At 41.3% G+C, this 25,632-nt stretch overlaps 2 long non-coding RNA genes across 4 annotated transcripts in view; both read right to left on the bottom strand.

Moving 5' to 3' along the window:
* LOC147754011 (uncharacterized) overlaps positions 1-14,200 on the bottom strand; it is a 38,627-nt gene extending 24,427 nt beyond the window's left edge. For both annotated transcript variants that reach the window (XR_015316095.1, XR_015316096.1), the window contains exon 1: positions 12,707-14,200. This is a non-coding gene — a long non-coding RNA (uncharacterized LOC147754011). The remainder of the gene's footprint in view (positions 1-12,706) is intronic.
* Positions 14,201-23,274: 9,074 nt separating this feature from the next.
* LOC111273838 (uncharacterized) overlaps positions 23,275-25,632 on the bottom strand; it is a 17,979-nt gene continuing 15,621 nt past the window's right edge. The window contains exons 3-4 of one of the 2 annotated variants that reach the window (XR_002688068.2): positions 23,677-24,998; positions 23,275-23,317 (exon numbers count right to left, since the gene is read on the bottom strand). This is a non-coding gene — a long non-coding RNA (uncharacterized LOC111273838). Of the gene's footprint in view, positions 23,318-23,603; positions 24,999-25,632 lie in introns of those variants that run through there. The other variant, XR_002688067.2, reaches the window with a different exon arrangement.

Genomic DNA, 25,632 nt, shown 5'->3' with positions numbered 1-25,632 from the left:
GCTGGGGACATCGAGGAATGTTTGGACGACTAGCTACGTTTCGGTTCCACTGTGTAGATGTGTTTTGTATGGGAGAATGGAGAGGAAAGGAGAAAAGCCCTTTCTTGGTATAACGACGCACATACTCCGGGGCACTTAATCAAAGGAATCATAAGCATCGATAGATAGCTGCGGTGCCCGATAGTATTGCCTAGTTTGCCGGTACACAAGGGCAGCGGCCGGTCGAATAACCCACTGTGGTATTATCATGTTCTTGCGACCCAAAACGCAGTGCGCCCCACCTATTGGCCAAGCAAATACAACAAACCATCCTTGACAAATCTCTACCCATCTATAAGCCAACACAGCGCCCCAAACGGCTGAACAAAGGGTGATGGTAAATAACACACTTGCGAAAAAGGGGCTTCTAGAGTCAACGCGGATAGCTAGCGGAGGAAGAGGATCTTACAAGGCCTAGCAAAGAAAAACTGGCTCAGACCTAGAATTATTGGTGAGCATACGCTATTATGGTAAAAAAAAAAAAACCTTTTGGGAATATTAAAGCAAGACGGTCTCTGAGATAATCCAGTACTAATGTAAAATCTGTGGTTCGATAACTGTCTTCATATAACAGAAACGCGTTAAGTATGATTGGAGAGAAATGCACTGTATGAGAAAACATACTCCCCTTAGTATTTTAATCAGTAGAGAGGTAACTACCCCGTTATAAAGGATCAAGTTTCTGCGACCATACTGAAGAAGTAGTTGCGAGAATTCTTCTAGGAAGAAAGTTAACAGTACCCTTTTCGTTTATTAACATGATAATAATAACGAAGAGTGTTTACACGTAATGGTGTAATGGCAGGGCTTTCTCTACTATACTTGAGAATAACCAACGAGATCTAGGTTCGACGCCGCGCACAGAGACACTTTTGAAACTATAGTACCTAGTGGTAGGATCGGATGCTTTTATTGTAATACCAAAAAAACGCACCACCGCTCTTATTGACACTCAGTTTATTCACAATATAATAAGTGATTTTTAGTATCCTGTCTATTACTATTTATCTGAAGAGAAAAGCAATGATCACTTTTTATAACACAATAGTTTACCTCTTATTAAGTTTACCAACAACCAAACGCTGAAAACGAATATTTTGATTATGACGGCCTCTAGCAGGACAAATTTGGAGGACAATACAAAGGATGAAATTTCAGCAGGACAAAACCCGCCTTGCTCCTATTAAATACAATAGCAATATGGCTACAATGGCTATCGGTCGCGCAGTCGCTCTACCCCTCGTCCCTGTTTTTGTTACGTTGAGATAAGTGGTTGCGTGTTAAAAGACACACAGTATTGCAAAAATTGACACATTTTTATCGAGTTATCGTGCCTAATATAATATTATCTCATCTCATCCCAATGCATTGAAAGTTGGTATTAATATCATATGAGTATCGTTGCAAGTAAGTTTTTTCCACGTTCCCTTTTGGAAGGAGTCTGATTCCGCTGTCTAACACGTGGATTCTGCGATCATAGACGAATAGTTTATCCAACAACTAACTCCTGTATCCGATTGGTCGGTTTAGGTAAATCTTTGAGAAAATGGACGGGGACGTCGTCCGTTATGCTAGCATAACAATATGTGTGGGTGGAAATGGAATTCTAAAAGTAACGAGTCGTAGAGAAAGCTAGGTAAGCCCGGAAAAGATAATCAGACCAGCGCTAAATTTGTTAGTGACCTAAATAAAAGTGAGGATCTTCATAACAAAGAAAAGCTCTCGTGTTATTTTATAATTCTATTTAAAAAAACAATCCAATGACTTCCAAGTAAGTAATTCAACGTTTCTTTTAATACGTGTTGTTGCTATATACGATCTTACGGTCTGTTGGACACGCTGCATCATTATCTCTGTGTGCTTATGTGCGATGCTTAAGCAGACCTGCCGTAATCGCGTAATGCGCCGAAAATGTAGCAAGGTCGGAAAATCGTCGTAAATTATATCTTACATCAGAAAGTTTTCGTGATCACACAAAGCGTACATATTAGATGCAGAAGATTTATCGATCTGGTGTTTTCATGTTTGTTGAATCCTCTGCATTCGAATTAACATCTCTGGCCTGATCAGCCGATTATAGATTAACTTCATATTGCCAATTTTCCTCTTCGCCATGTGAAACATAGACTTAGTTTCAGCTCCTTGACACCCCCCATGTAAAACGTATAGTTCTGTACAATAACGTTCATTCATAAACTGATACCGAATTTATAACAGAAAAACATATCCTATACAGTTGTAGGATTTTCACCACAAGTGCAATCATGAGACGTTCGCTAACACGAGATATAAGACCTCTCAATATATACGCACATATACCGTATGCATAACCTTGCATAGGTGGAGACTATGGGACATTTAATAGTCTGTACCCGTGATAGCTTAGTAGGAAACATATTCGCCTGTTAATATTAAGGACGCATTTTCCAGGTTTGAATCCGAGAATAGCCAGACTTCGTTTCGTACCGGGAGCCAGCCGTCTGATAGAATGCCTATCGGCAATACCGGACGTAAAACTCGACACATAAGGGTTGTGATAGTCTGAGGTCGGGCCGCATTGAAATGGTGAAAACCAACGACGGCGTCTTGAATTCCATTGCTCAGAAGCCAAAGCGTGACAACCAAGTCTAGGGGCCAAGGCATGACACCCACGTCTAGGCGTTTTGAGGCCAAGGCGTGACAGCCACGTCTAGGCGCCTAGGGGCCAAGGCGTGTCAACCACGTCTAGTCGTCCAGAGCTCTCTATCCGACACTGATGTGAGGAAACACTCCCTGTCAAATAAGGTCATTGGGATGAACCGTCTCGCAGCGTCGTTTTCGGCTCTTGTAAACCGGGAGTATAACAGGAAAGTACAGTGAAAAGGAACGTAAAAGGGGCACAAAACGGCAAAGAGTCAGAAATGCAGTCGGTGAAGGTCGTTTGTATCGGCTAAGACAGTGTTAGTTTGGAAAAATTTATTTGCTAGCAGAATGTCTAAATGCGCAATTTTAAGCAAATAGACATAATGTGTGTATTAAGATGCATATGAGTCTATGCAAAAATATCTAAGCAAAATGTTTTTATTTTTGCTACGATAATATCGATATTCCGGGAAAATGGATCCCACGTGCCATGTTATATGCGAGCTGGGCTTTAACTTGCTATTACCTCATGTGGCAAACGCCAGTCACAAAAAAAGCGAAAAAGAATTTTGCAGTCTTAGGTCTTTCACACAAAACGAAAAGCGAGCTAGGTTAGGATTAGGACTGAACCTTGTTTTTTCTTTCTATTTATATTTAAGAAGCGACCGAACTGGGTTCAATATTTTGCAAGACTAAGATCCTTATAGCTACCGTAAACAGCTATTATTGAGTGTCCTTTAGTGATTTAAGACATTTTTAGAGTGATTTAAGGACAAATAATAAATTTCTAGCGTGGGCAATAATATGCGCCTCGTTAAGCTCTTGAGTCTAAACATGGTACACTTATCAACGCATTTTATTGAGCTCAAACATATTTAAATAACGATTAATTAAAATTAAAGCAACAAGTTCTAAAGACGACGCCTTTAATAATGCGTTGGTCATAAGTTAGCTAAGAAATTTGGGAGACAGTCTTGGTCCAAAATCGGACGAAAAGATATTTCAATTTGTGAATGAGTCAAGTTCGTCGTCTTACAACTAGATACTGGCTGTAGCTACAGAAATAAGATAGGCTCAAATGTATGAAATGCAGTTATGTAAATTTACAGCTTCATTTAAAAGCTAACTTATCGTTTCGTTATCATTGTTCCACACTAGAATTTTTAATATCTAATAAAAGTGTTCAACCCTTGTGAAACCTCCCTAGCCTTAGTATCGATCTGCCTTAGGACCTTCATGCTCTTCGTTGTGAACAGCGACGAAAAGGATGTCGCAACCGCTCATACGGACGCTTCCGTGACGTTGATTTACTCTGTAGAAGCTGACAACTACCTAACCGTAAAACAAGATAACATTTCTTGCTGACCAGCACGATGCCACTTGTCCGTGCTGCGAACAACGACTGACACGTTAGCAGTATCCTTCATACCGAAGTGGGGAAATACTTACTTAGCAGGCTCTTTTGCATGACCCCTTTTCGTGGCACTATCGTTGGTGATGCGCGGCGGATCCCCATACAACCTTTACGAGTACCCATGAAAACAACTACCTACTGCGTTTCCCTAACCCTTTTCTCCAACAAGAAAACCACTGCCTTTTAGCCGACTAAGTTCTCCACACGGCGAGATGTCGCAGCGTCCCACACTGCCCTAATAAAATAGCCTCGCTTCTGTCCAGTGTTGCTATGCCACCCTTTTCTCATTTTACTATATTTCTTGTTTGCTGTTCCTACCCAATTTTTTAGCCTTGCTGCCGCGGGTCTACTTGCTGCTGTTTTCTGCTGTACGGACGCATCTTCTTTGCCATAATTTTTCCTTCTTTACGTTTGCGCGCATTGATCCTTTACAGATTTGCGAGCCGGAGCCGGTCGCAGTCTTTAACAGGCGCCCGTTGACGTTGATTTCGTTTCTCTTTTGTCACTAGCAGTAGCCACAGTGACCACACTGCCGCTGCTTTACGTTGTCTACGAGGTCGACATCACTGAGTCACTTCGTTCGTGTTACTTGCTCTCGCCGTTACGTTTATCTACGGTTGTCGGCTCCTTTAAAATGACCCATTTTTTCATGCGGAGGTGTCAACATTTTTACGTTGTTCGGTCCGCCTCCATATCCCATAACCTCTCTCTATTCTTTACTCACACAAACTGTACATTAGCGGACGCCCTGCGCTTTTTGGTTTCTTGTCTTTTCCCCATCTGGCTTTTCTAAAATAGTGGGGACTAGAGTAGCAGCAGCAAAAGGCTTCATAAGACCCTTCTGCATTCTCATCCGCGTTTTTCTGCCCGTCTGACCAAGTATCGTTGCCTTTTCGCCCATATTTTGCTGCGATACATAGCGTACTTCAAGGGCAGGTCTGCTATTTCTGCGCTCGCCTTCAGCATCCTGAAGAAGAACTAGCAGTTTTGCAACGGCTTGGCCGCGCGTGTTGCTCGGATGCTGTGCGCCTTTCTTTTATCTGAAGATGAAAAAGGCCCCCGTAGAAAAGCCCAATTCCTTTTCTCGTTCTCGATTCCCTAGTTGACGACACTGCGTTTGCCATCTATTGTTACTTTGCTATGGCCACTTTATCTTCCTCCTTGGCGCCGCCCTGTCCGCTAGGCGGCCGGCATTCCCGAGCCTCTTAAGCTCTACCATGTCTAGCACCTTGGATATATCACGGCAATAGAATATATGGTGTGTATATACGGTGGTATAGGATGGACACATTTTTTCTATCAGACTCTTGGACTTGTCCGCCAAGCGCTGTTGAGGCTTTCTCCTTGCCCGGGTTCATCGACAGCGATGAACACACGCGTATCCGCCCTGAAGACTTTCCCACTTCGACTGTACACTGTGGGGGTAGTGGCACAGGCTGTAGACATAAAATACCGTATGATAAAATCAGAAAACAACTGCAGAGAAAAAAACAGACTGAAAATAGAATAAAAAACAGGTTGTAAAGACTCTCAGCCACCACTTGACTAGAAGTGTTTTTCCATGGTTAATAAAGTATTTGTCTCTTCTGTCAACGTTCGGAGTTTCGCCAAAAACTTCTTTTCCTGTTTTCTTAGAGTTATTTTCTTAGGGTGTAAGTGGGTTTGGAAGGCGAATGCCGTCTAAGGCCAGCAAAAAAACCACCGCCCACTCTTCCTTTCATATGAGCTAAGCACAGTGGGCATAAACCGCTTAAGTTATTTAACACTCATGATGAGCAAGTGAAACTAAGAAACTTAATGGAAAGTTGCTAAATTAGATTCCACAGAATTTCTTTCGAGGGAAACTATCGTTGCTGCACGCTTGCTAAATCGACTGTAGGTGCATTTCTGTCACGCACATGTCACCGAAGTGCCAATGCGGTAAATAAAGACGAATCAGACAAAAAAAAGAATACGGGTCACTTAGAGGTTTGTTTTATCAGCTTTACTAAAGGCTTCGCTTGTCTACTTTTTCCATATTTTTAAGATTATATGTGAAAATGGCAAGTCTCGAATCTTTCTTCTGTGCTGCTAGCATTTTGATGCCACTCTGCTGTCAATAAGATCTTACCTAGTGAAGAATATTATAAGTATGCCGGCAAATTACATAGCTGAAACGAAAGATTATGGTTATTAGAGTAACAGCGTTTTCCTGTCAACCGATTTAGGAGTTACGCTGGCCGTTTAAAACGTTAAACTCAAATTGATTAGATTATGTTCTTCTTTTTTAATTTGCGAACGCAGTAAATAGTGATAGGCCACCGTATTTCTACTTAGTACGTTTCACATATGTGATATTTTGCATGATATCAAGACTTTCAAATACACTTTAATAGTATAGCGACCCTGAATGATATCAACAAATGATTGGCTGCCGTTGCAGAGCTATTACTCGACACCTATCTGCGATAACAGTAGAAACTCAATTTGCCCAGTACTATCCAAGTGTGTTCAGTGCACGCGATCTGTTGCTAGAGCTGTTACATCATCGAAAACAATAACAACCATAAGAATAGTAATTTCAAAGATAAATAATGTTGCCTCTCTCGAACTCATGCCTGTCGCTCTTATACCTGCAAAGCATGCGTTTCACTTAAAGTTCTCTATATGGTTAGAGAAGATGGACTTTTTTCCTAATGGCATTCTTATTTCCTGTAGCTTCTATCATTTCCACCAGCCTTAGTTTCAAAAACCTTTGTTCTTGATACAACTTCGTAACTTTCGTAAAATTTCGCCATCGCATGCGCCAATTTATTGCATGTTGAACTCATCACATCTTCGCCTCTCCTAGCGCTGAGGAAACCGCTCACGTCGCAAGCGACATCTCTACGTGGAGAAAAATCACATCCGTCTTGTATCGTTGCTGTAGCTGCGTTGCTATCGTAATGAGGATGAGACGCAATTGTTCTCATTTGACCTTTCAGCAGGATGGCCTCCCACCTTTTTTCTCTTCTTCTGACTTGCCATGTTGTCCTGGTTCCATGCTGTTCTGTGCTGATACACACTTATGTCGATTTTACTGCGGTTGAAACTGCCTCCTCCAGCATTTACCCTAATGGCATGCCATGGCAGGACACCATGGACGTACATGTACAGCGGTTCATTTTCATACGAATGAAATGTCCTCAAGAAACATTACACCCATTCATCTCCGGGTTGGCAGAGGGTCGAAATTCTTGTCAGTCAGTAGGTTTAGTGCGTGGAGGCACGAGAAAACGTTGTAGTTATCGGTAGTTCTCCTGCCGTGGAATACTATCGCAGCTACAATTGTATCGTGAATGGCATGCCATTGACAACACTTCCTCGGAATCACCCCTTTTAGCTATACTCCTTGGCCTGATTTTTAAGTGCTTGACAAGCAATGCAGCGCAGTCCTAGGGTTAGACGCCGTCTACGGCGACCTTCAAGTGTCTCAAGATATCAAGGTAGCAGTAGGTGGCTCCTGGTATAGGGACACAGCCAAAAATGTTTGAAACCAAGGATACTTCTGCTGACCTTACTTGTCCTATCTATTGAGCATCAGTAGTAATCTAGATGTCATAGAGCAACACAAATAAAGATGGCTTACTTGCTGCCAGTCTTCCTGGACGCTTTCCCAAAAATAGTAGTTCTCAAACACGTTTCATGTCAACAGCTTCTTCCGGGGTTTTGTTCGTGCGTAGTGCACCGCTAGATTTAAGTATTTAAGTCGATATAGGTGGCAAGCCACGTAGGTAGTTTTTTCATTTTAAAGTCTCATGTTCTATAAGGTAAGCGCTTACATGCCTTGTCTAATCGCCTATGTCGAAACTTTTTTTTTTCTTCACTTCAATGACAGTTAGACTTACGCGTGTAGATATGTTATGGACTGAATGCGACTGGATATGCTTTCGTCACTTTGACCTTAAGCTGTCCTTCTTTGAATGACAAGTGTAAAGGCTTTTTTCTTCACGTCTCGGGGCTCGCGATGGGGTCTTGAGCTTTTCGAAAGGATTGGTTTCTGAAAAACCGAGCGGTGGTAACAAGCGCACGACAATTTACCGCTTTGGCATGCTACGAATGGATGTCATCAATACGGTTCGAAATGGGGGCACTTCACTTGGTTTAACTGCGCTGAAATGTGGGCGATTCTGAGTTGAGGAAGCGATCGACTTGGCTTTTATTTCTGACAGCGCTGCTGAAATTGTTATTGTTATGGCATTAGGGAATTCCTAAAGGCCGAGACTCCCGCGAAGTGCACACAGTAATGTCCTAGAAACAAATATATTGACCCCTAGATTTTTCAGTACAAATCACTATGCAGTTCATAGTCGTCGTGCTGGGTCTTGCCATCCACAGAGATATGCTGCAACAACGTCGGAACGGGTTCTATTGACAAAAATTTATTCGTTGGTACTGGGTAAGCTACTGAAGGCAGGTGACACATAAAGAGAATAATGGCACTATAAAATAACGTGATCAGAAGCATTGACGAGCGAAGAAAACACAACTACATCATTTGAAATGCTAGGGTAGTGTTAAATTCGATAAGAAAACGTTTTACATTTTAGGAAACATATTTGCATGTTTCTAGACGGCACTTGACGTAAACGTTTGTTATTTGTACATACGATTTAGTCTTCAAAACGTAAAGTCTTCTTGACATCCGTTAATGGGTCTTTTTTTAAGGACTATATGTACAGAATAATAATTCCAAATATTTGTCGGCTAGTCTTGTCATGCGAACTCTTCAATAGACATGTTCGTTTTAAATGTAGAAAATAGTAAATTTCAAGTGCATTATTCATAGCTGAACCTAACGCGTACTCCTAAACCGCATGCTCCAAGCAACAAAGCTAGGTTAACATTTTTTTACAGGGATTTTATCTTGTCGTAAATCTAACTACCGTGTTGATGTTATCTCCGTTACATTAATAGATTATTCCCTTAATCGAGTCTGATCGTGCTATGCAGCAACATTATCCACAAGTTAACGATGGCCTATGTACTCGACTAAAAACCATTGTACCGCTGCGAAGGTCTATCCAGCAGAATTTTCTGTATCAGGAAAGGCGTTTAAGAGCAGAGAGAGATTGGAAAAGAGAACGTCAGATCGTAGCGATACATTTTAATATGGAGCCAAAAGGACACCCCTATATCTGCTTGCATTTACGCGTAAACACTAGCATGCATACACCGCTTGGCCTTTCCCAGACAAAGCTCAATTTAATCAAAGGGTAATATAGCCGGAGTAGACTTTGAGGCCTAGTTTTAGGCAGATGTAGAAAAGGTCACACAGGTGACGACATTAGTGTTTTAATCTGATTAAGCGACTCTACTCAACGATTCTATCAATAGATGCTGCAGTCGTCATTTGAAACAAATTGCATTCACTTTCTTTTCTCCTATTTTATGTACATATGTATATACGTTGCTGGTTTTATTGATCACAACTAGCCGGCGCTAGGCAGTACGTGTACATATCTTATGTTTTTGTATTTTTGAAAGAACTCATTGCACTGAATCAAAAAGCAAACCGTAATCAGACATGGTAGTACATGTGAATGGATACATTTAATTGAAACGAAATTTAGAGCCATATACAAATAAAACGAAACAAACGAAGAGACGGTACACATTGATAAATTACAGCACTGTGCAAACTTGATTCTTCCCTTTTAAGTAGACGAATAGACAGAAAACAGCGGTAAAAAATAGTTGACGGATAAGCTCGAAAATTCCCATGCGTTCTTGGACCAGCTACCGCTGCGGCAGCGGGGGAAGAAAATGCAATTTGACGGGATAAAGTTGAGGCCTTCGAATTACCTTGTTTTTTTCGAAGGCTGCAAGAGAGCAGCCGTCACCGGTCAAAGTCGTGTTTCTTATAACGCGATGACAGATTTGCCAAACCCTAAATGACACTCACTGAAAGGAGGACGAGAAAAAAGACGGAAGCTCGGCCTAAAGAGGCAAACTCCATAAAAAAGAGAAGGCTTTGTAGTTTTAGAGTTTAGAGCTATTTAGCGCGAGGCAAGGACGCAGGACTCTGCACCGAATTGTCTGTGACCCACTTATTACCGCGACAGTACGAACAGCCCACAAGATACACAGTTACCTGTCCCGCCAGCGAGTTCCTGCAAAAGCCATTTTTGATCGGAGATCAGCAGCAAGACCCTGTAAAGTATCCGCTGAAAATCCAGCCTACTGTTCAGATGGATGCCGTGCCCTATGTTCCCATTACGTACCGGCATAAGGTCCCCTGAGCCACTCATTCGCATACAAAAAGGCGAGAGCGAGCACAAGATAGAATTGTCGTCGAAAGAAGGCCTCTTGATATGAAACGAACCTTTTTGTCCCGCTTCTGTGGTTTAGGGTGTCTGCGCAATAGCTCACAGAATAGAGGACTCGTCCCGCATGTAAATATTTAATGCAGCTACTGCTGTCGTCATTCCTAGCGTCGCCTCTGCGTTATTTGCTTGTTCTGGAGGCCAACATAGGCAGAAGGTACAAAACAAGGGTTCAGAGGAAACAAAACGCATGTACATTGCTTGTTGGTCCCATTCGTGCCTCTCGGATTTTTTACTTGTCAGTTCTTCAGTCTGCACAAAGCATATAGGGTTTGGGACGCTCCGGACCTCAGCAGGAACGTTTTCGATAGCTCTTTCAAGCTGGCGTTCTGCAAGGCTACGTATTGACAGGGCGCAAATAAAAAAGCAAGTTCGATTTAGTGACGGTTTCCGATAGCATAGTGATAATGGCCTGAGCCATATTTTGGCTCATTGTCGGCCGAGCTTGATTTGATTTGTCTGGTCGTCTCGTAGCACCGAGATCTATATTCCTCTCTTTTTGTCTTCACTTCTCATTTTCAATCGTTCATTTATTATTATATTACTTTTTGTTTCTGCTGTTGTGGCACGGTAATTTATGCTCGAACTTGCGGGACTGTAGGCTGCGAGTCCATGGTAGTAGGCAACGTTACTGTGAAGGACTGCACGGTAAAATTTGCCCGGCGATCCTCTGTCAAAGCCGGTCAGTTGGTATTCTACTGTTAAACTGAGATATTAAATAGAATAGAAGTCTATTCGTGTCATAGTGGATCATTTCATCTACCCTTACCAAGGCTGCTGTAAATCAAAAGGCCATTAACCATACATATGTTAAATACACTTTATCTTGATCTAAATTCTAACTGTCTGCACGCAATATTGCCCACGCTTGCAGAAATGTCTGTCGAAAAAATATATCGATTTCATTATTACATACATAGCTTAAAGCTCATATTGTGTAAGGTTACCGGAGAAAAGCAGGCATATAGTAAGTGAGTTTTACCTTCGCCTTGGCACCATCGAAATCCATGAGCACCAGATCGATTTTTGTAGCTAAGGAAACACGAGGCAAGCCTTCATTACCACCAAGGAAGAAATGGCATTTGTGATCAGGGACAAAAATTCAGAGGCAACAGAGTTTTGCTTCAAGGAGCAAAGGCAGGTAGGTGGTCTGCCGACAGACTATTTTGAACTGTCAAGTAACGATTTATTGTTTGGTTATTTTTATTTTATTTTTTTATAATTAGTCGGTATCATGCTTACGCCCTGTAGAATCACTATTGCGGGCAGCTCTACTGTTAAAGCTGCTGTTGGTGCTTGAATTTGAAAGACATTATTGGATGATTCGGTGATAGAAAAAACATGTTTGACTAGAATATCCATTACTTATGGTCAAATTGTTCCATGGAAAAATCTGGCAGATCACAACGCAATAGATGGCAGAGCGCAAAACAAATACAGGTTACGGATGCGAAGGGAACAGTGCGTCGCAACTAATGCACAACCGAATTGCTCGAAAGGAAAGCTTACGTTCAGGTGAACCTGGCGCATCACTGAATACTCTGAGCGGTCAGGAGAAAGGCACTCTGGCAAAGCGGATATAAAACCGAGTATTGCTAAAAAATATTTGGTGGAGATAGTTCTTCAGACGTCAAAAAGGAGCTTCAAGTGAACCTCCTAATCGCTAATGAGTGCTTGGCTCGTGTGCCATGTAAAACTACATGGGTAAAATCACAACATAGCACCATAGCGTAAAGCAGACAACTGTTCTGGATTAGTTAGGAGCAACTCGATGTATATGAACAAGTTACTGGAACATTTTATATTGGTACAATGTGTGATTTTCTAATACATACGCTTTTTTCTTTACGCTGTCTATGTTCTTTTTCAAGGTTCACACATCACTGCGCCCTCTGGTCAAGCTATAAAAACTATTGCGATCTTTCCCATTAGCGCTATCTCTTATTTGCTTGCCCTGCCATGCTTTTATCATTATTAACTGATATGCGCGGTCTACAACGTGGACGATGCCCTTCAATGATATAGCCCTCAGATACGCACAAACATGCTTCTAACAATTAGTTAATTCATTTTAATACTACTATATACTCATTTAGCTATAGGAAGGATGCCGAGAAAGTCATCTATTGAAGCATGCTTCTTAATCTTTTTCATGTCTTCACGTTTTGGCCTGGGATCACTGCTTATTACTGCCAGGATATGACTAGCATTAGGGTCAATTTGGGCATTTTTTCTATAAGAGACAGTTCCCGTTTATCAGGTAGATAGTCACTGACATATAACTTACTTCTGGTGGCGAAGCCGTTTCGAGACCCCTTCTTTGCCACGGACTAACGGCAGTGAGGTGAAGCATCCGTCGGAGCCAAGTGTTTAAGAAACGCTTCATTCTTCTTCGTAAGCAGGCTTTCCTATGCAGCTCTACCTTGGGTTTTTACCTTACACCACTGAGAATTCAGTAGTTCGTTTTAGTTTTACCACCGACTGGGCCACAAACCGCCAACTTGTCAGAGGGTCATGTCAAGGGTCAGATATTGCTCTCGTGCAGGTTAAAGACAGGTTACTGGCAATTTTGTTGGATCCGGCAAGAAGTCAGATGAGGAGATGAGTTCTGGCCATTAATCAAGTAGGGCTTTAGCAGGGCTACAGGGGCGGGAATTCATTCATTTGTCAAATGCAATTCAGCAAGCAAAGCAGCTGAGGCTCGAAAAGCTTTCCATACCTGAGCTAACTGGGAAAGGCTCTGAGCCGCAGGTAGAAGCAGGATAGGACTACTTTCTCTTTCCCTAACACATCCTATCTCTCTGAGCGTTCCGAGTCCTGAGCGGGAACGATTATGGGTTAGCAGATGACGCAGCATTATTCGCGAAGACTAATGACGCAAAATGGCTAAATAGGCAAATCGAATAATGGATGGGTATCACGATGTGATTCATGCTTTCGGTTCGGAAGTTTAATGGCTGAGAGTAGAGTTACGGACGTTAGTGAAACGATGATTCAAGCTTTAACCGCATTTATATAGGCGTACGTAGGCTTGTTGCTTTCATATGTGTATATCGTTATACGGTCAACGGGAAATAGCCGACGTGCTCATAACTCATGTAACAGCAAATTTATCGAGTCAAAAGAGTTTCGATGAATGATATGCCGATAACTCGAGAGTGTATGGCTTGTTTGACAATCCGTCTATTTTCAACGTCAGCTCCCGCAGTGTGCGTATTTCTGTCCGTAGCTGTACTATTTTTACATCACATAGGATGGCTGAGAACTTCTTGTTAGATGATTTCCATAAACGAAACTTTAACTTGGTCTGAAAGTAAACTTTGTTGAAGATGAACGTATCTCAAACTTTAAGTTGCACCTAAATCTGACACACACATTGAATCATTTTATTCATTATTACTAAATTCCGCTTTGTTACAAATACATTAGGGGAAAAATCTGAACCTGGACATAAATCTTCAAATCTACGATTTGAATGTATTACGTTTTCATCTAGCCAATTCGTGCAATAGTGTTTATAAAAAAAGTTGATATAAGACAATACCTGATTCACTTTCTCAGAGCGCTTAGATACCGTTGGTATTTTTTGCATTGGACATATTAAATACGTTAGAGATAGACGCAACGAAGCATGAAATTACAATTATTTTTTTTATGGTATGTTGTTGTTTTTGGAATACTACTATTTATGGTAGATACTGAGAGACGACTAGGAGAAGTAGATGTGGGCATATAACGCGTATACTCATAAGTTCAGATAGTTAATTATATATAACGATCTTTATACCTCTCCAGTTCTATCCGTGTAAGTGGTAAGTGATGAGTCAGCGATAGGACGCCCTCGTTAACCTTTAACTTCTACATAGAAATGTTGGACCTGTTCTATTCCTCCTTACATCGTGGACTTACAGCGTCCTTTTTACTATGGTGCCTACTGGAAGCCCTTGTTTCCGCATTTCTACTGAACCCCATAAAGGACAACGTCGAATTGATCACGTTAGGATTTGAGACTTCGAGATATGTTCGCGGCTTCATAATCTCCCACTGATTCGCTGTCCTTTTTGAAGAAGGTAGCATAGACCAAATGGAAAAGATCAAAGAAAGAATGGAAAAGACACTCCTATTGTGCTGGCTTCCCCACTCAGAACTCGGAGGTGACGAGTAGAAACCAGTCTCCTTCGAGCCAACCATTAACCTCCTACTTTGGCCCGAACTGCACCTGTACATTTTTCCGCATAAATGCATATATATATATAAACGTTATGTTTGATTATTTTGGATTAAAAGGGGCAAACTGAAGGGGATATGCGCAGCTCAATGAGATTCGGAGGGCCAAGTAACAGGAAAGCTATTGTTTTGATGAAGTTCATAGTACGTAAGTTGCTTTTAAAACGATTGGAAGACCTGCTTTCTTTTTACCCCTATGTTGGATAAAGAAAACTTCGTACCAGAATACTGAAAAGACCTTCCTGCCTACTTCCTATTTGACACACAATTGCGCAGAGAAATGTTCTCTTTTTTTGTTGCTGACCTTAATAGACTGGACAAAGCCACTTGTCAGCGTTACCCAGTTACCGCAGCAAACTGAAAGGACGTGTCATGGTCATATATGTCATTTGCTGGCGTCTCAGTTCATCCGTCGCCCGTTTCACCAACGCTTGGATAATAAGGAATTTGGGTCCCGACAGAAATTTACTCCAGTGGATCGCGTCTCTCTATTCGTCTTTAGACGCAAGATCTTTCAAGAACATAGTGGCTTTCGCGATGCACACAGACCGTAGTAGCGTTTCGGACGCTCTACCTTTTTCACCAGCGAGCCCGCGGGCAAACAGGGATCGGTGTCGACGACTATTAGGGCGTTACGTTTGTTTAGGGTGCCTGCCCGAACGTCACGCTTTTAGATTCGCAATGTTCGCATGCAGCCCGTTGTTAGTTGACATGCAGGTTATACGGCATTAGTACTAAGCTGATAGCGACTTTATTACAGAAAATGATGCCATGGCCATATCCAATCCAATCAGGGAAAAGGAAATTACTATATGACCCTCCATTGTAGCGATATGTCAAGGAACACTCCTCGCAACAAAAGATAAGAAAACTGAAAGCTCAAATGCGATATGTCCTGAAATGCAATACATTAAAAATATTTAGTGAAAGAACATGGCTTCGATCTGATAGTATAGCCCTTGCATATGTCACTGCCTTAATATGTTTATTCTTTTTCCTGAAGAACGGGCAAGGGCTATTTTGAGTATCCAAACTGTACTACCCTTCACATTGATAGTTGGCCTAGTGCATAAATGCTAGCATAGCCTATTGTTTAACATACTTAAAGCTTCGAGTACGTCCTGTTAATATAAAGTAAATCAAGAAAAAGTCTATCCACACATCTTTCATGCCAAGGAATACATCCTGGTAACGTATTGAGAACACGACTAGGGGACATGAATACGAAACGGTGAATAGTCAATGACCCAACAAATAATAATGCAGGCTAGCGTAAGTAAGTCTGTAGCATTTTATCTGCTAATGGCAAAGTACTGATTGATCAACTAATGGGAAGACAAATAGACATAAGGGGCCAGCAAAGCTGACATGGCTCAAGTCAAAAATCATAAAATCTTTTGGCAAATTTTTTTCACTTGATTGAGGGAAATCAGCGAACTATTATGAGATATCAGCTACAAATGAAGTCGCAGAGATGCGCATTAGTTAAGCTGTTCATCCATTACTTCGATATTATTAGGGTAGAGTGCTTACCCTTCTTCACTTATTCTGTGTTAACTGTGGCTGTTTCAGCTCTCGCTAGTTCTCTGTTATACTGTGTTTTGCGTCTTTATATCAACGGTTTAATGCCTAAAACCATGCATGTCTCTATCTAACAAGCTTAGACAGCAATAGCAAAAAGGCCAAAGGTTCGGCCTTTCAATAATACCTGGAAATACGTTAGAAATAGCCATGGCAGACTTTCTACACGTCGACATAAATTCCTGCACATGATCCTATACCGCGTGTAGTAAGGCTATGAATGGCAAATTATACGCTGTTATCTCTTACTAATTGCCAAATCTACTACAGCTCCCATCAAGTGCAATACCCAGGGGCTTTACTAAACTTACAGAAAAGGGATATGTTTTGCATAACTAAAAAAGTTAAGCATATGCCGTTTCGTCACTTTATTTTTGCTTTTTTTTTATTACCTTGCCCTACATTGCGTACCATAGATCCACTGATACAATATTTCAGCCACGTTCCAACCTGATCTCTTAAACACAACAAAAACACAGGGCGGCCAAAGTTTTCGTTGCATAACTGGACTAAAGCGTTCACTTTTTTTTAGTGCCTTTTATCTTCTTACATTAGTAGAAACAATTGTTACGAAAGCATAATTTATCAACGGCTTTTTGTTTCTGGCCATCTGTGGTCATTTTTGTTATTGGGTCTTGCCTCCTCAAGCCCGAATCTCATTTTGATGAGAGAAGTAGAGCGGCTGTAAGAGCAGCAAACAAAACACTATAAAAGGGAGTGAGCAGTGAATACGTACCCTGCTTCTCTTTTCGGTGTCTGAAACGACCCTGATCAGTCCAGTAAAACGAACTGAGTGGACACACAACGCATAGAGAAACCATGACCCACCAAGACGCAGAACTGGGCAAAGGACAAGGAACGTTGGCGCGTTCGGACACTACATACCCATATTTGCAGCCGGCGTCAGGCACTCAGGATTAAAGCTAGAAAAGGCCATTTAAAGTAAGTCGACACGTAACCCGAAAATAAAAGCCTTAGGAGCGATAAAGTCGAATATGGTAGTCCCCTTGAAAAGACGAATATAAACCGGTTAAAATAGAGGTGGGTCCGAGCTAGAACTCACCTGGAAAAAACCTCTGTTCTAAATAAACCTGGAAAACAACCGCTAGCCTATAGAATGATAACTTTAAAAAGATAGAGAGGTTGAAAATACTGATGAACCAGAAGCAACAAGAACCTAATTGGGAATGACGTGAGGTGTTGTCCTTTTTACTCTTTCACTAACTCTGTTAACTCGGCCAATCATAGTGGCCTGCTCCAACAAGACCATTCTTGAGGTTTTGGAATAGGAGTCTCGCGCTTTGCTGTAGAACGGACTGCATCTTGCTTTAAAGGTTTCCATTAAGTTCTTGTTAACTGATTGCTCAGGGAGCTAGGCCGTAACTAACCAAGCTTCTAGATCAGCCAATAGCCACGAATTAAAGTACCGTGGTCATTTTGTAAGAAGAAAATCAACCTACACAAATAATGAAAGCTATTGATTTCAATGTGAGTCTATAGGAATCAGAGACGCTGCAAGATTTCTAGCAGGCCAATGGGCAAGAGGAAGGAATTACGAGGATTTCATAGATAGCCATAAAGAAAGCACTCTCAGCGTCTTGTAGAATTTCAGAAAGTTGCAACAGTTGATTGAGCATAAAAAGGACGAGCGAGGCTCTGCTGTTTACTCTAAAACAGTTAAAGTCCCACCTGAGCTACAAACGTACTAAGCGATACCGAGTGGACTATGAAGGAATGGAGCATACAAAAGTCCGCTGTTTAACCCCTAGCCTCGCTCGGCGAAATCTTGTGTTCTGTATAATGAATAAAAGAAGGCCAATACAATAACGGGATAATAGGCAAGATTGGTTGTTCTTAAGGCAATGAAAAATGAAATAGGGAAAAGCAGTAATCAAGGAGTCGGTCGGTGTTTGTTTCCTGTCAAGCGTTATGTTTTCATATATTGTTTCGGCTGCTTTGCTTAGTTGAATTACTTTAATAATGAGAGGTACAATGTGAACCATAAAGTTCGAAATAGCAAAACTTTGCTTTGTTAGTTACGTTCTGTGTTTAGGTTTAGACATTTACCTCGTATGCCAGTTGTCAGCTTGGTTTGAATAATATGATAATAAAATCATATTCGTCGACGAGCTTTGGGTTTAAGTCTATTGTAAGCCCCGATAAATTTATTTTACTTTCCATAATAGGTAAGAATATAGTTGTTTTTAGCATGTTTCTATATAGCCCACCCATAGGCTTATGCAAAAAAAACACGACTCGAATAAATTAAAATACGATGATTCTATCTTAAATTCCCCTCTGAATCTAAAATGCCTGTGGTCAGGGCAGCATGAGAAGTTTTAATGTCTATATATATATCTGAAAACGTCTACTGTTCATTTATTCGAAGGTTATTGCATCGTCTCTTGTTATCTATTAGCTAAAAACGTTTTTAAAATTTAACTGCTCACTCTCCACATGGCTGGACCACGACTTATCGCCATTATACTTGGAAAAATGCTCAAAACGCCATGCCGCTTGGCAGACGACACGAGGAACTGTGTTTATGTGATATGACAATACATTTTTCCGGCTTTAGAACATGCCTTACTGGACCCGCTGTGTTCAGAGAAGAAGAAATGCGCATTACTGAACCAAATCGCTCGATTCCGTCCACATAACAGAACAGAACACCGAACAAACGTAACGAGAGAAGACAAAGCTTACGGAAACTTTACGATGTCTTCTATGCGCCTTACACACAGAGAGAAAGACGAAGAAAGAGTCTATGATGGTGATGCAAAGGATTTCCAGAATGCTTCAGAATGCAAGCGAAGTGATAGTGAACGACAGGAATAGGGAAACGGTGACCTAGCATAGGGAAAACAGGCGAAAACTGCTCGACTTTAGTAAGATGACCGTCTCTTCTCCTTCAATGCCAATGTTTCCCTTGGCCTTTCTTGGTGCTATTGTTACAATTGGTGCAATTTCTTGGTGATGTTATTGCAATGCAGCTGTCTCGCTTACGTGATGCAATTTCTCCGAGTGGCACTGGTATCTCCCGTAATTCTGTGGCGAAAACACCCTTATAAGGTCAAGCCTATAGTTAGGCTGTGCAGCTTATTAGCGGGGCAATGAGCAATGAAAGTGAAAATGTACGCAAGGTTGTATATACTACGCGTGCGTAAGCGTCCGTCGAATGGGCTTACCCTGTTTGGTAGAACAAAACACGGGCATCCCCACGTGTTTACTCGCGAAAGTTAATGACACGTTATAACTTAAGCTCAACTCCGGACTGGCTATTGTGTGCTGGAGGGAACGTGCTGTCTCATGTATTGCCTAGCGCCTTAAGTATTGGACGTAAAAAAGGAGAAAGACAAAAACGTGTTTTCGAATAGAACCCAAGAGAAGCTTAAGAAGAAGCCAGAGGCGTGGCAAAAAAATTGGACAAAAATTAGATATTTCCAAATGGGTCACTTAGAAAAAGAGAAAGCTTCTAGCAGGGGTGAGTAAGATAGATATAAAGCGCCTGGGAGACAAACAAAACTATATATCAAGAAAGAGAGCTTAATAGTAGCTTTCGCTTCGGGTGTTAGCTGAAAGAGGTGGACGTGCTTATCCAACTTGTCTATTTGCCGTATACGGTAAGCGACAAATATAAAGGCGATAAGATGACCTGACAGGAGAATGCCTACTATTGTGATGGTCTCGTTGATGTTCGTTGCGTTTGACGGAAATCGACGGAACCCCAGTTGCCCCAAATGGCGCGCCTGTAGGAGTTAAATAGCACGAGGGTGAATTACAACGCAATTCAGATAGCAAAAGCTCAGTTTGCCTATTCGTGTGCTTGTGTCGCCGAGGCGAAATTCTACAAGTCTGTCGTCACGCTAGCCGTGGGTGAAGAATCACATCTTTTTGATCTACTTATACACATATTGAGGTCTTTTATGACTCTAAAAAGGTCGGGCGTATGTAAAAATAAGCTGGACGTATTCTAGCTTTCCAACTACATTGACTGCAGTACATTTGAACCAGCTTAACTGATCTTGCGGTTAAATTCGCTAGAAAGATTCTTCCTTCATTTTAAACGCCCGATACCTTTGAAGTTTTGTACCTATCACATTATGCAGACCATACCAATGCACCAGAGTGTAGATGTAGTGCTTTTAGCAGTGGAATTTTTCATCTACTATTGAGTCCTTGTTACCATACAAGACGCATGTGAGTCTATACGGGGGTTACGTCACATAACTGACGTTGTTATCTGGCACCAGTGGCGACGCGGCCCATAAGAGCGACTGCGAATGAGAAAAGCTTGACTGGTACTTTGACAGCTCAAGCTGCGGGCTGCTAGGGAGCATAAATAACTAAATTGACTTTCTAATCAATGCTACTGGAACAGCTACTGTCTATTACATCTCAACAGCATTTTCATCCAGTCGTTTTCCGTTCCACAAGCAGCTGCTTACCACTGTCTGTATATCGTAAATTTTTAAATCTGGCGACCAATGTTGGGCTGGGCAGCGTACCGAAAAAGTGATTTTTTGGCCCGCCGGCTGAAAAAGCATGCCTAGGACCTAATAGAATACTGCCAAACACTGGCAGAGGCTGTATGTTTCATGTGATTCTTTCAACCTGTAGACCACATTGAAATAAACCGCATGACATAACGAACTTGAGATAAATACCCTCACACTTGGCATTAGGGCTACGTAATCATGGCCCATCCAACGTCCCCGTCGCCGCTGGTTAGTAATGATTTTAGTAATAGCAGCATATAGAAGTATATTTCAATGGACTGCCTATACAGTCGAAACCGCTGGAAGAGTTCGGGCTTTTTGCAATAGAAGCACCCATTGTCAGTGGCAGATTACCACAAGGACGTGATCTGCCACTAGGAATGCCACTTGTGATCTATCGTAACAGGACGAACAAAACATGCCAAAAATATCATTGGCACATCCGCGTTCTGCACAAGTAAATTATAAGGTGCGCCAATGTTTGTTACGAACTTAGTAAATAGCTGCTAGCTGCAGAGTTGGTACTAGGCGGGGCCGTTGATAACGCGAAAATGATTCTAGCGGTGAAGTATATGTATCTAAAACAGTGTTTATAAACTTTATAAGTATCCCAGCCATGCTAATAGAATTTTGCTAGCAAAGTGCGTAGGGAGCGAAGGTTCAGTGTAACATTTTGTCGTGACGACGCTTACCTGAAAACCGTGAAACAAATAATGCACCACAGTTAGAGAAACCTGGCGTTAAGGAAAGTCCTTCAGTTTGAATGGATACGCGATTGTGTTAAACATCGTAATGCTAGGTAAATTCGAAAACTTAATAAGTTCCGTAAAATCTATAAAGCATAAGTTACTTTAGCTTCTATTAAGATATAAGATTCCTCCGCAAAAAATAAATTTAATGACTTATTTTATTTAATCTATTAACTATGTACAATCCATTCTAGTGATAGAATCATGCGCCCCAATAAGTGTAATGTATAATTTAAGTTTACCGTTAACAGCTACTAGGATGGATCGAAGCAAACGGAAGTACACACATTCGACTAGTTCCAGTACCAGCTTAGATCTATATGTATGCATCATACATACGCAAATGTTTATTTGTACCTACTCTATTGAAACTAAGAAAAGTACGAAAAAAAAAAAAAAAAAAAAAAAAAAAACAGCCGTCTGTTCAGTACGTTCGTCTGATTGTGTTTGCTGCGATACAAAGTATGTATCCGAACTACTAAACATTTATCGCGATTTGCTGGCCATGACAGCTCTAACTGTTTTCGTCAAGATCATCTATGATCTGAGCACTTAGAATAATGCGCACTCAACACGTCCTTTGTATACAATGATTGCGCGACAAACAACTATAGCCGAAGCGGTCTAAATTCTAGACACTATCAATAGCGCTGGTCAATAGACGTCCTTAGTAGCGCTAAGAGCCTATCTAATGGAAGAATCAAGCAGGGTCCGAAAGGAAGTCGAACATCAAAATAGGCATTCGGCTTATTTTTAGAGTTGAATCGCATGGCTGAATAGGTCTGCTCCGTAAAGGATGGCCTAGAAAGGTGGATCGAGACGTAATGAAATATGGGATACAAGTGAGGTCGTGGTAGCTAGATTAGGTCAGAAACTACCCAATTGTCAATTAGTGGGTTACAGGAAAGAATTATTGTTTACTGTTCTAGGTGAAGATGTAATTTCTTGGGCACATATTGTATGCAATTATATCTATTTTGCTACTACCTACTTATTGAGATGTTGTTTAGCTCGCAGACAAACCTATGAAGGGTGTGTCGTTCGGGGTAAACCTCTGTAAAGTACGATTCTACTACCATCGTATCTTCAATATTAATTAGGATGGAGAAATGCCGTTGTGCTTCAATTACCTTGTGACCCTTTAAGCATGGACATTTGCTCAGAAAAGATCATCAAATCTACCTGTGCAATGATGAAACTAAGCAATTGCTCAACAAACATTTAGACATCGGTGCCCAAATACGCGAGCTAATTTTTTTTAGTTATTAACTAACAAAAATTAATTGTACCGTATTGGCTTCGTATCACAACTCCATATTCCTTAGGCAACAATGTCCGTTTTACATAGTGGATTTCTTCGCCGTTGTTGTCAATAAGGGTCACAATGTGTCGAGTACTTTTGTTTAATAGCTACTACCACATGAATTGCCGGACACTGAACGCCCCATGTACTTTGTTTTATCGCCCCATCTAATCTCGTTGTAGAAGAGCCGTGGACTGCCTTGTATAAATTACCTGAATCCGATAGGCAACTAGTCGTTGTCCTATGGATGGCAGGACGTTCCCTGAACGCGCTAGTTTAAAACGAGGCCAAAAGGCTGGACGCCGCGCCGATCTGCGATCACGTCAGCACAATGGGCGAACTCTACTGGTAGCGGATGGCGACAACAATAACATCTATGAAATGACTCATTGTAGATGCTTAGTGCTACTGAAAAGCCCGGTCTTTCTCTGTGAGTGTCGCTGCGAGGAGTAATGAGTCCCAGTATTCGGGCCATCGACGCCGGTTAGCGACCGATCTTGCCTTTTTCCTATAAAATTAGCGGAAACATGCAATGTTTCCTATTAACAATAAGAACAAAGCATGTGAATTTATACTGGCTGAGTTTTTCTGGCACCGAACACCGTATACACAACGAGATATAAATAGTGTTTATATATAGCATCGGACATGCCAATCACTTACTAGCTACTAAGTCAGTTAGTTGTTAGGACCATCTAATGATAGCTCGATTATTTCCTCTTTCTATTTTAAATTGAATAATGCTGTATGAAACCAAATTTCTCTACACACATTTTCTACCTATAGAGACACAAACGATTTATAAACAAATGATGGTGATACCTGTTGTAGATGTACGATTTTATTTACTGAATCAAACATTTATATAATAGATACTAAATATTGTTATCTACTTTACCGACAAGTCGCAGGTGGATGTTTCTTTGGATCACTTCCGTTTGCAATAAGCTACAAATGTTGGCATTATAACATTCATCTCCATGTTCGCGATTTTGTTTGGCCTCGCCCCTGCTCAACACCGATATTAACAAATTAAAATTGCTCGCGAAACCTTGAGGACAGTGGTGCTATACCCTTGGAAGGGCTCCGCTTTCTTTATAACAACTCTTTGGTTAGAGTAGGTCGGGCTATGAATAATCCATCTGCCTGAAAACGGTGTATGCATATTATCGTTGGCTATCAACAGGCTATGTTAGGAGAGACTGAAAAGGAAACTGAGTAAGACATGGCTACTGCGTTTACGGAAAAACGGTTTGGCGTGGTATGAAAAACAATATTTTTCTAGGAAGTATATTTTTACAACGTTGTAGGACAGCAGGCTTTTTCCAGCCGTTTGGCCTAAGCAAGCCGTAGCCTGAAATCAACGGATGTAGACGATCTCCAGTGTTCTACAATCAAATACTACCCGGTTTGCAGGACCTTCACTGAAAAACCATGGGCTTTTATCCATAACTGTTCCAGCGTTGACAGAAATCCAAGCTTTTAATTTTCCAGCAATCACTTCGACGGGAAAGCCCTTTGAATATTTGATCAGGCCGCCATCCCGCAGCCTTGCACCAATTGAGCGGTCGAACACATGTTACATACGTACTGTGATATTTAGTACACAAGCCGAGTCAGACCTCGTAGGGTCGTATTGTGGCAGATACGCACGAAGCGGTGATTCCCAGAGATTGCTTGATATTATTGCACCTTCACCTCAATTATCACTACTTTTAACCCACTTATCTGCATCGTACCCCCCGTGGAGCCAAGAAGGCAAGTTTCGGGCGGACCAACGCTAATTAGCGTCATGGCCGTTATCTTGAAGCGCCGCAGTGAAACTGGACTCCACGCGACATCACTAATACCCATAGCGACAAAACCTGTCAAAAATAACGTCAAATCAACTACAATACTTTCAAACATATAAAGAAAAGCCAACTAAGAAAATGGTCCGGATGGCGATGAGGCTATACCCAGGAGAGGGCATGCGAAGTAAAAATCCCCCAGAAACCTCTTCCACCCAAGAGCTCCGTGCAGTCCATAAGAACGCCACATGTGTCCTAGCAGCTTGCAATACGATCTTAACTACCATGAGTGTGTTATTATTATAATCGGCTTAACAGGCGCGGACGGTGAGTGGGCGTGCGAATAAGCCATCCTTTCCAAGGACTTCGAAGCAGTGACATGGCGACGTCATGAGGAACATGCTGAAGAGAACGGCTACGGTTAACATACCTTGAAGGAAAGGTTTAACGATGGTTGATTTTGGTTAGCAACAGGTGCTCGACAAAGAGGAAATAATGTCGGTGGAACGCAAATGTCAGTGGGTTGAATATTTACGAGTTTGTGAACGGACCTTTGCGATACTCACATGGCTGGACATGGATATAGAGCTGATCAAATTGATATGGCTTTAAATAGGATTTTTTATTGAATGACGAATGAATTTTTGTGTTAATAGTTGTCGGTATACTTCGTTGAATTGTTTCATTCTGTTCTATAATATATCACCGTCGGCGGCTGGACTCACAGCGCTAACTTACCTTCGTCACAGCAGGCGGACATATAAACTGTGTGTGAACAGATAGCTAACCATCAAGTATCTAGTCCCTACGTGCGTTTTGAACTTTGAAAAACCGTTCAAACTTCCAACTACATTTATATGTATAAGCCCGGGCATTACTACAAGACTCTCCCTATAAAAGTGGTAGTTGACATTAAACAATAAACCGACCCACAAGGTTAATCTCATTTCCAAGATAGTTGTAAATAACTTCTATACTTATATATATAAATATATATATATATATATATATATATATATATATATATATATATTGCTATATCTATAAAATCATAGATCTGTTTT

The sequence above is a fragment of the Varroa jacobsoni genome, unplaced genomic scaffold (genome assembly GCF_002532875.2).
Source record: "Varroa jacobsoni isolate VJ856 unplaced genomic scaffold, vjacob_1.0 scaffold_21, whole genome shotgun sequence".
Taxonomy (NCBI): domain Eukaryota; kingdom Metazoa; phylum Arthropoda; class Arachnida; order Mesostigmata; family Varroidae; genus Varroa; species Varroa jacobsoni.
The sequence above is the reverse complement of the archived record's forward strand: the minus strand, read 5'-3'. Positions and strand labels throughout refer to the sequence as shown.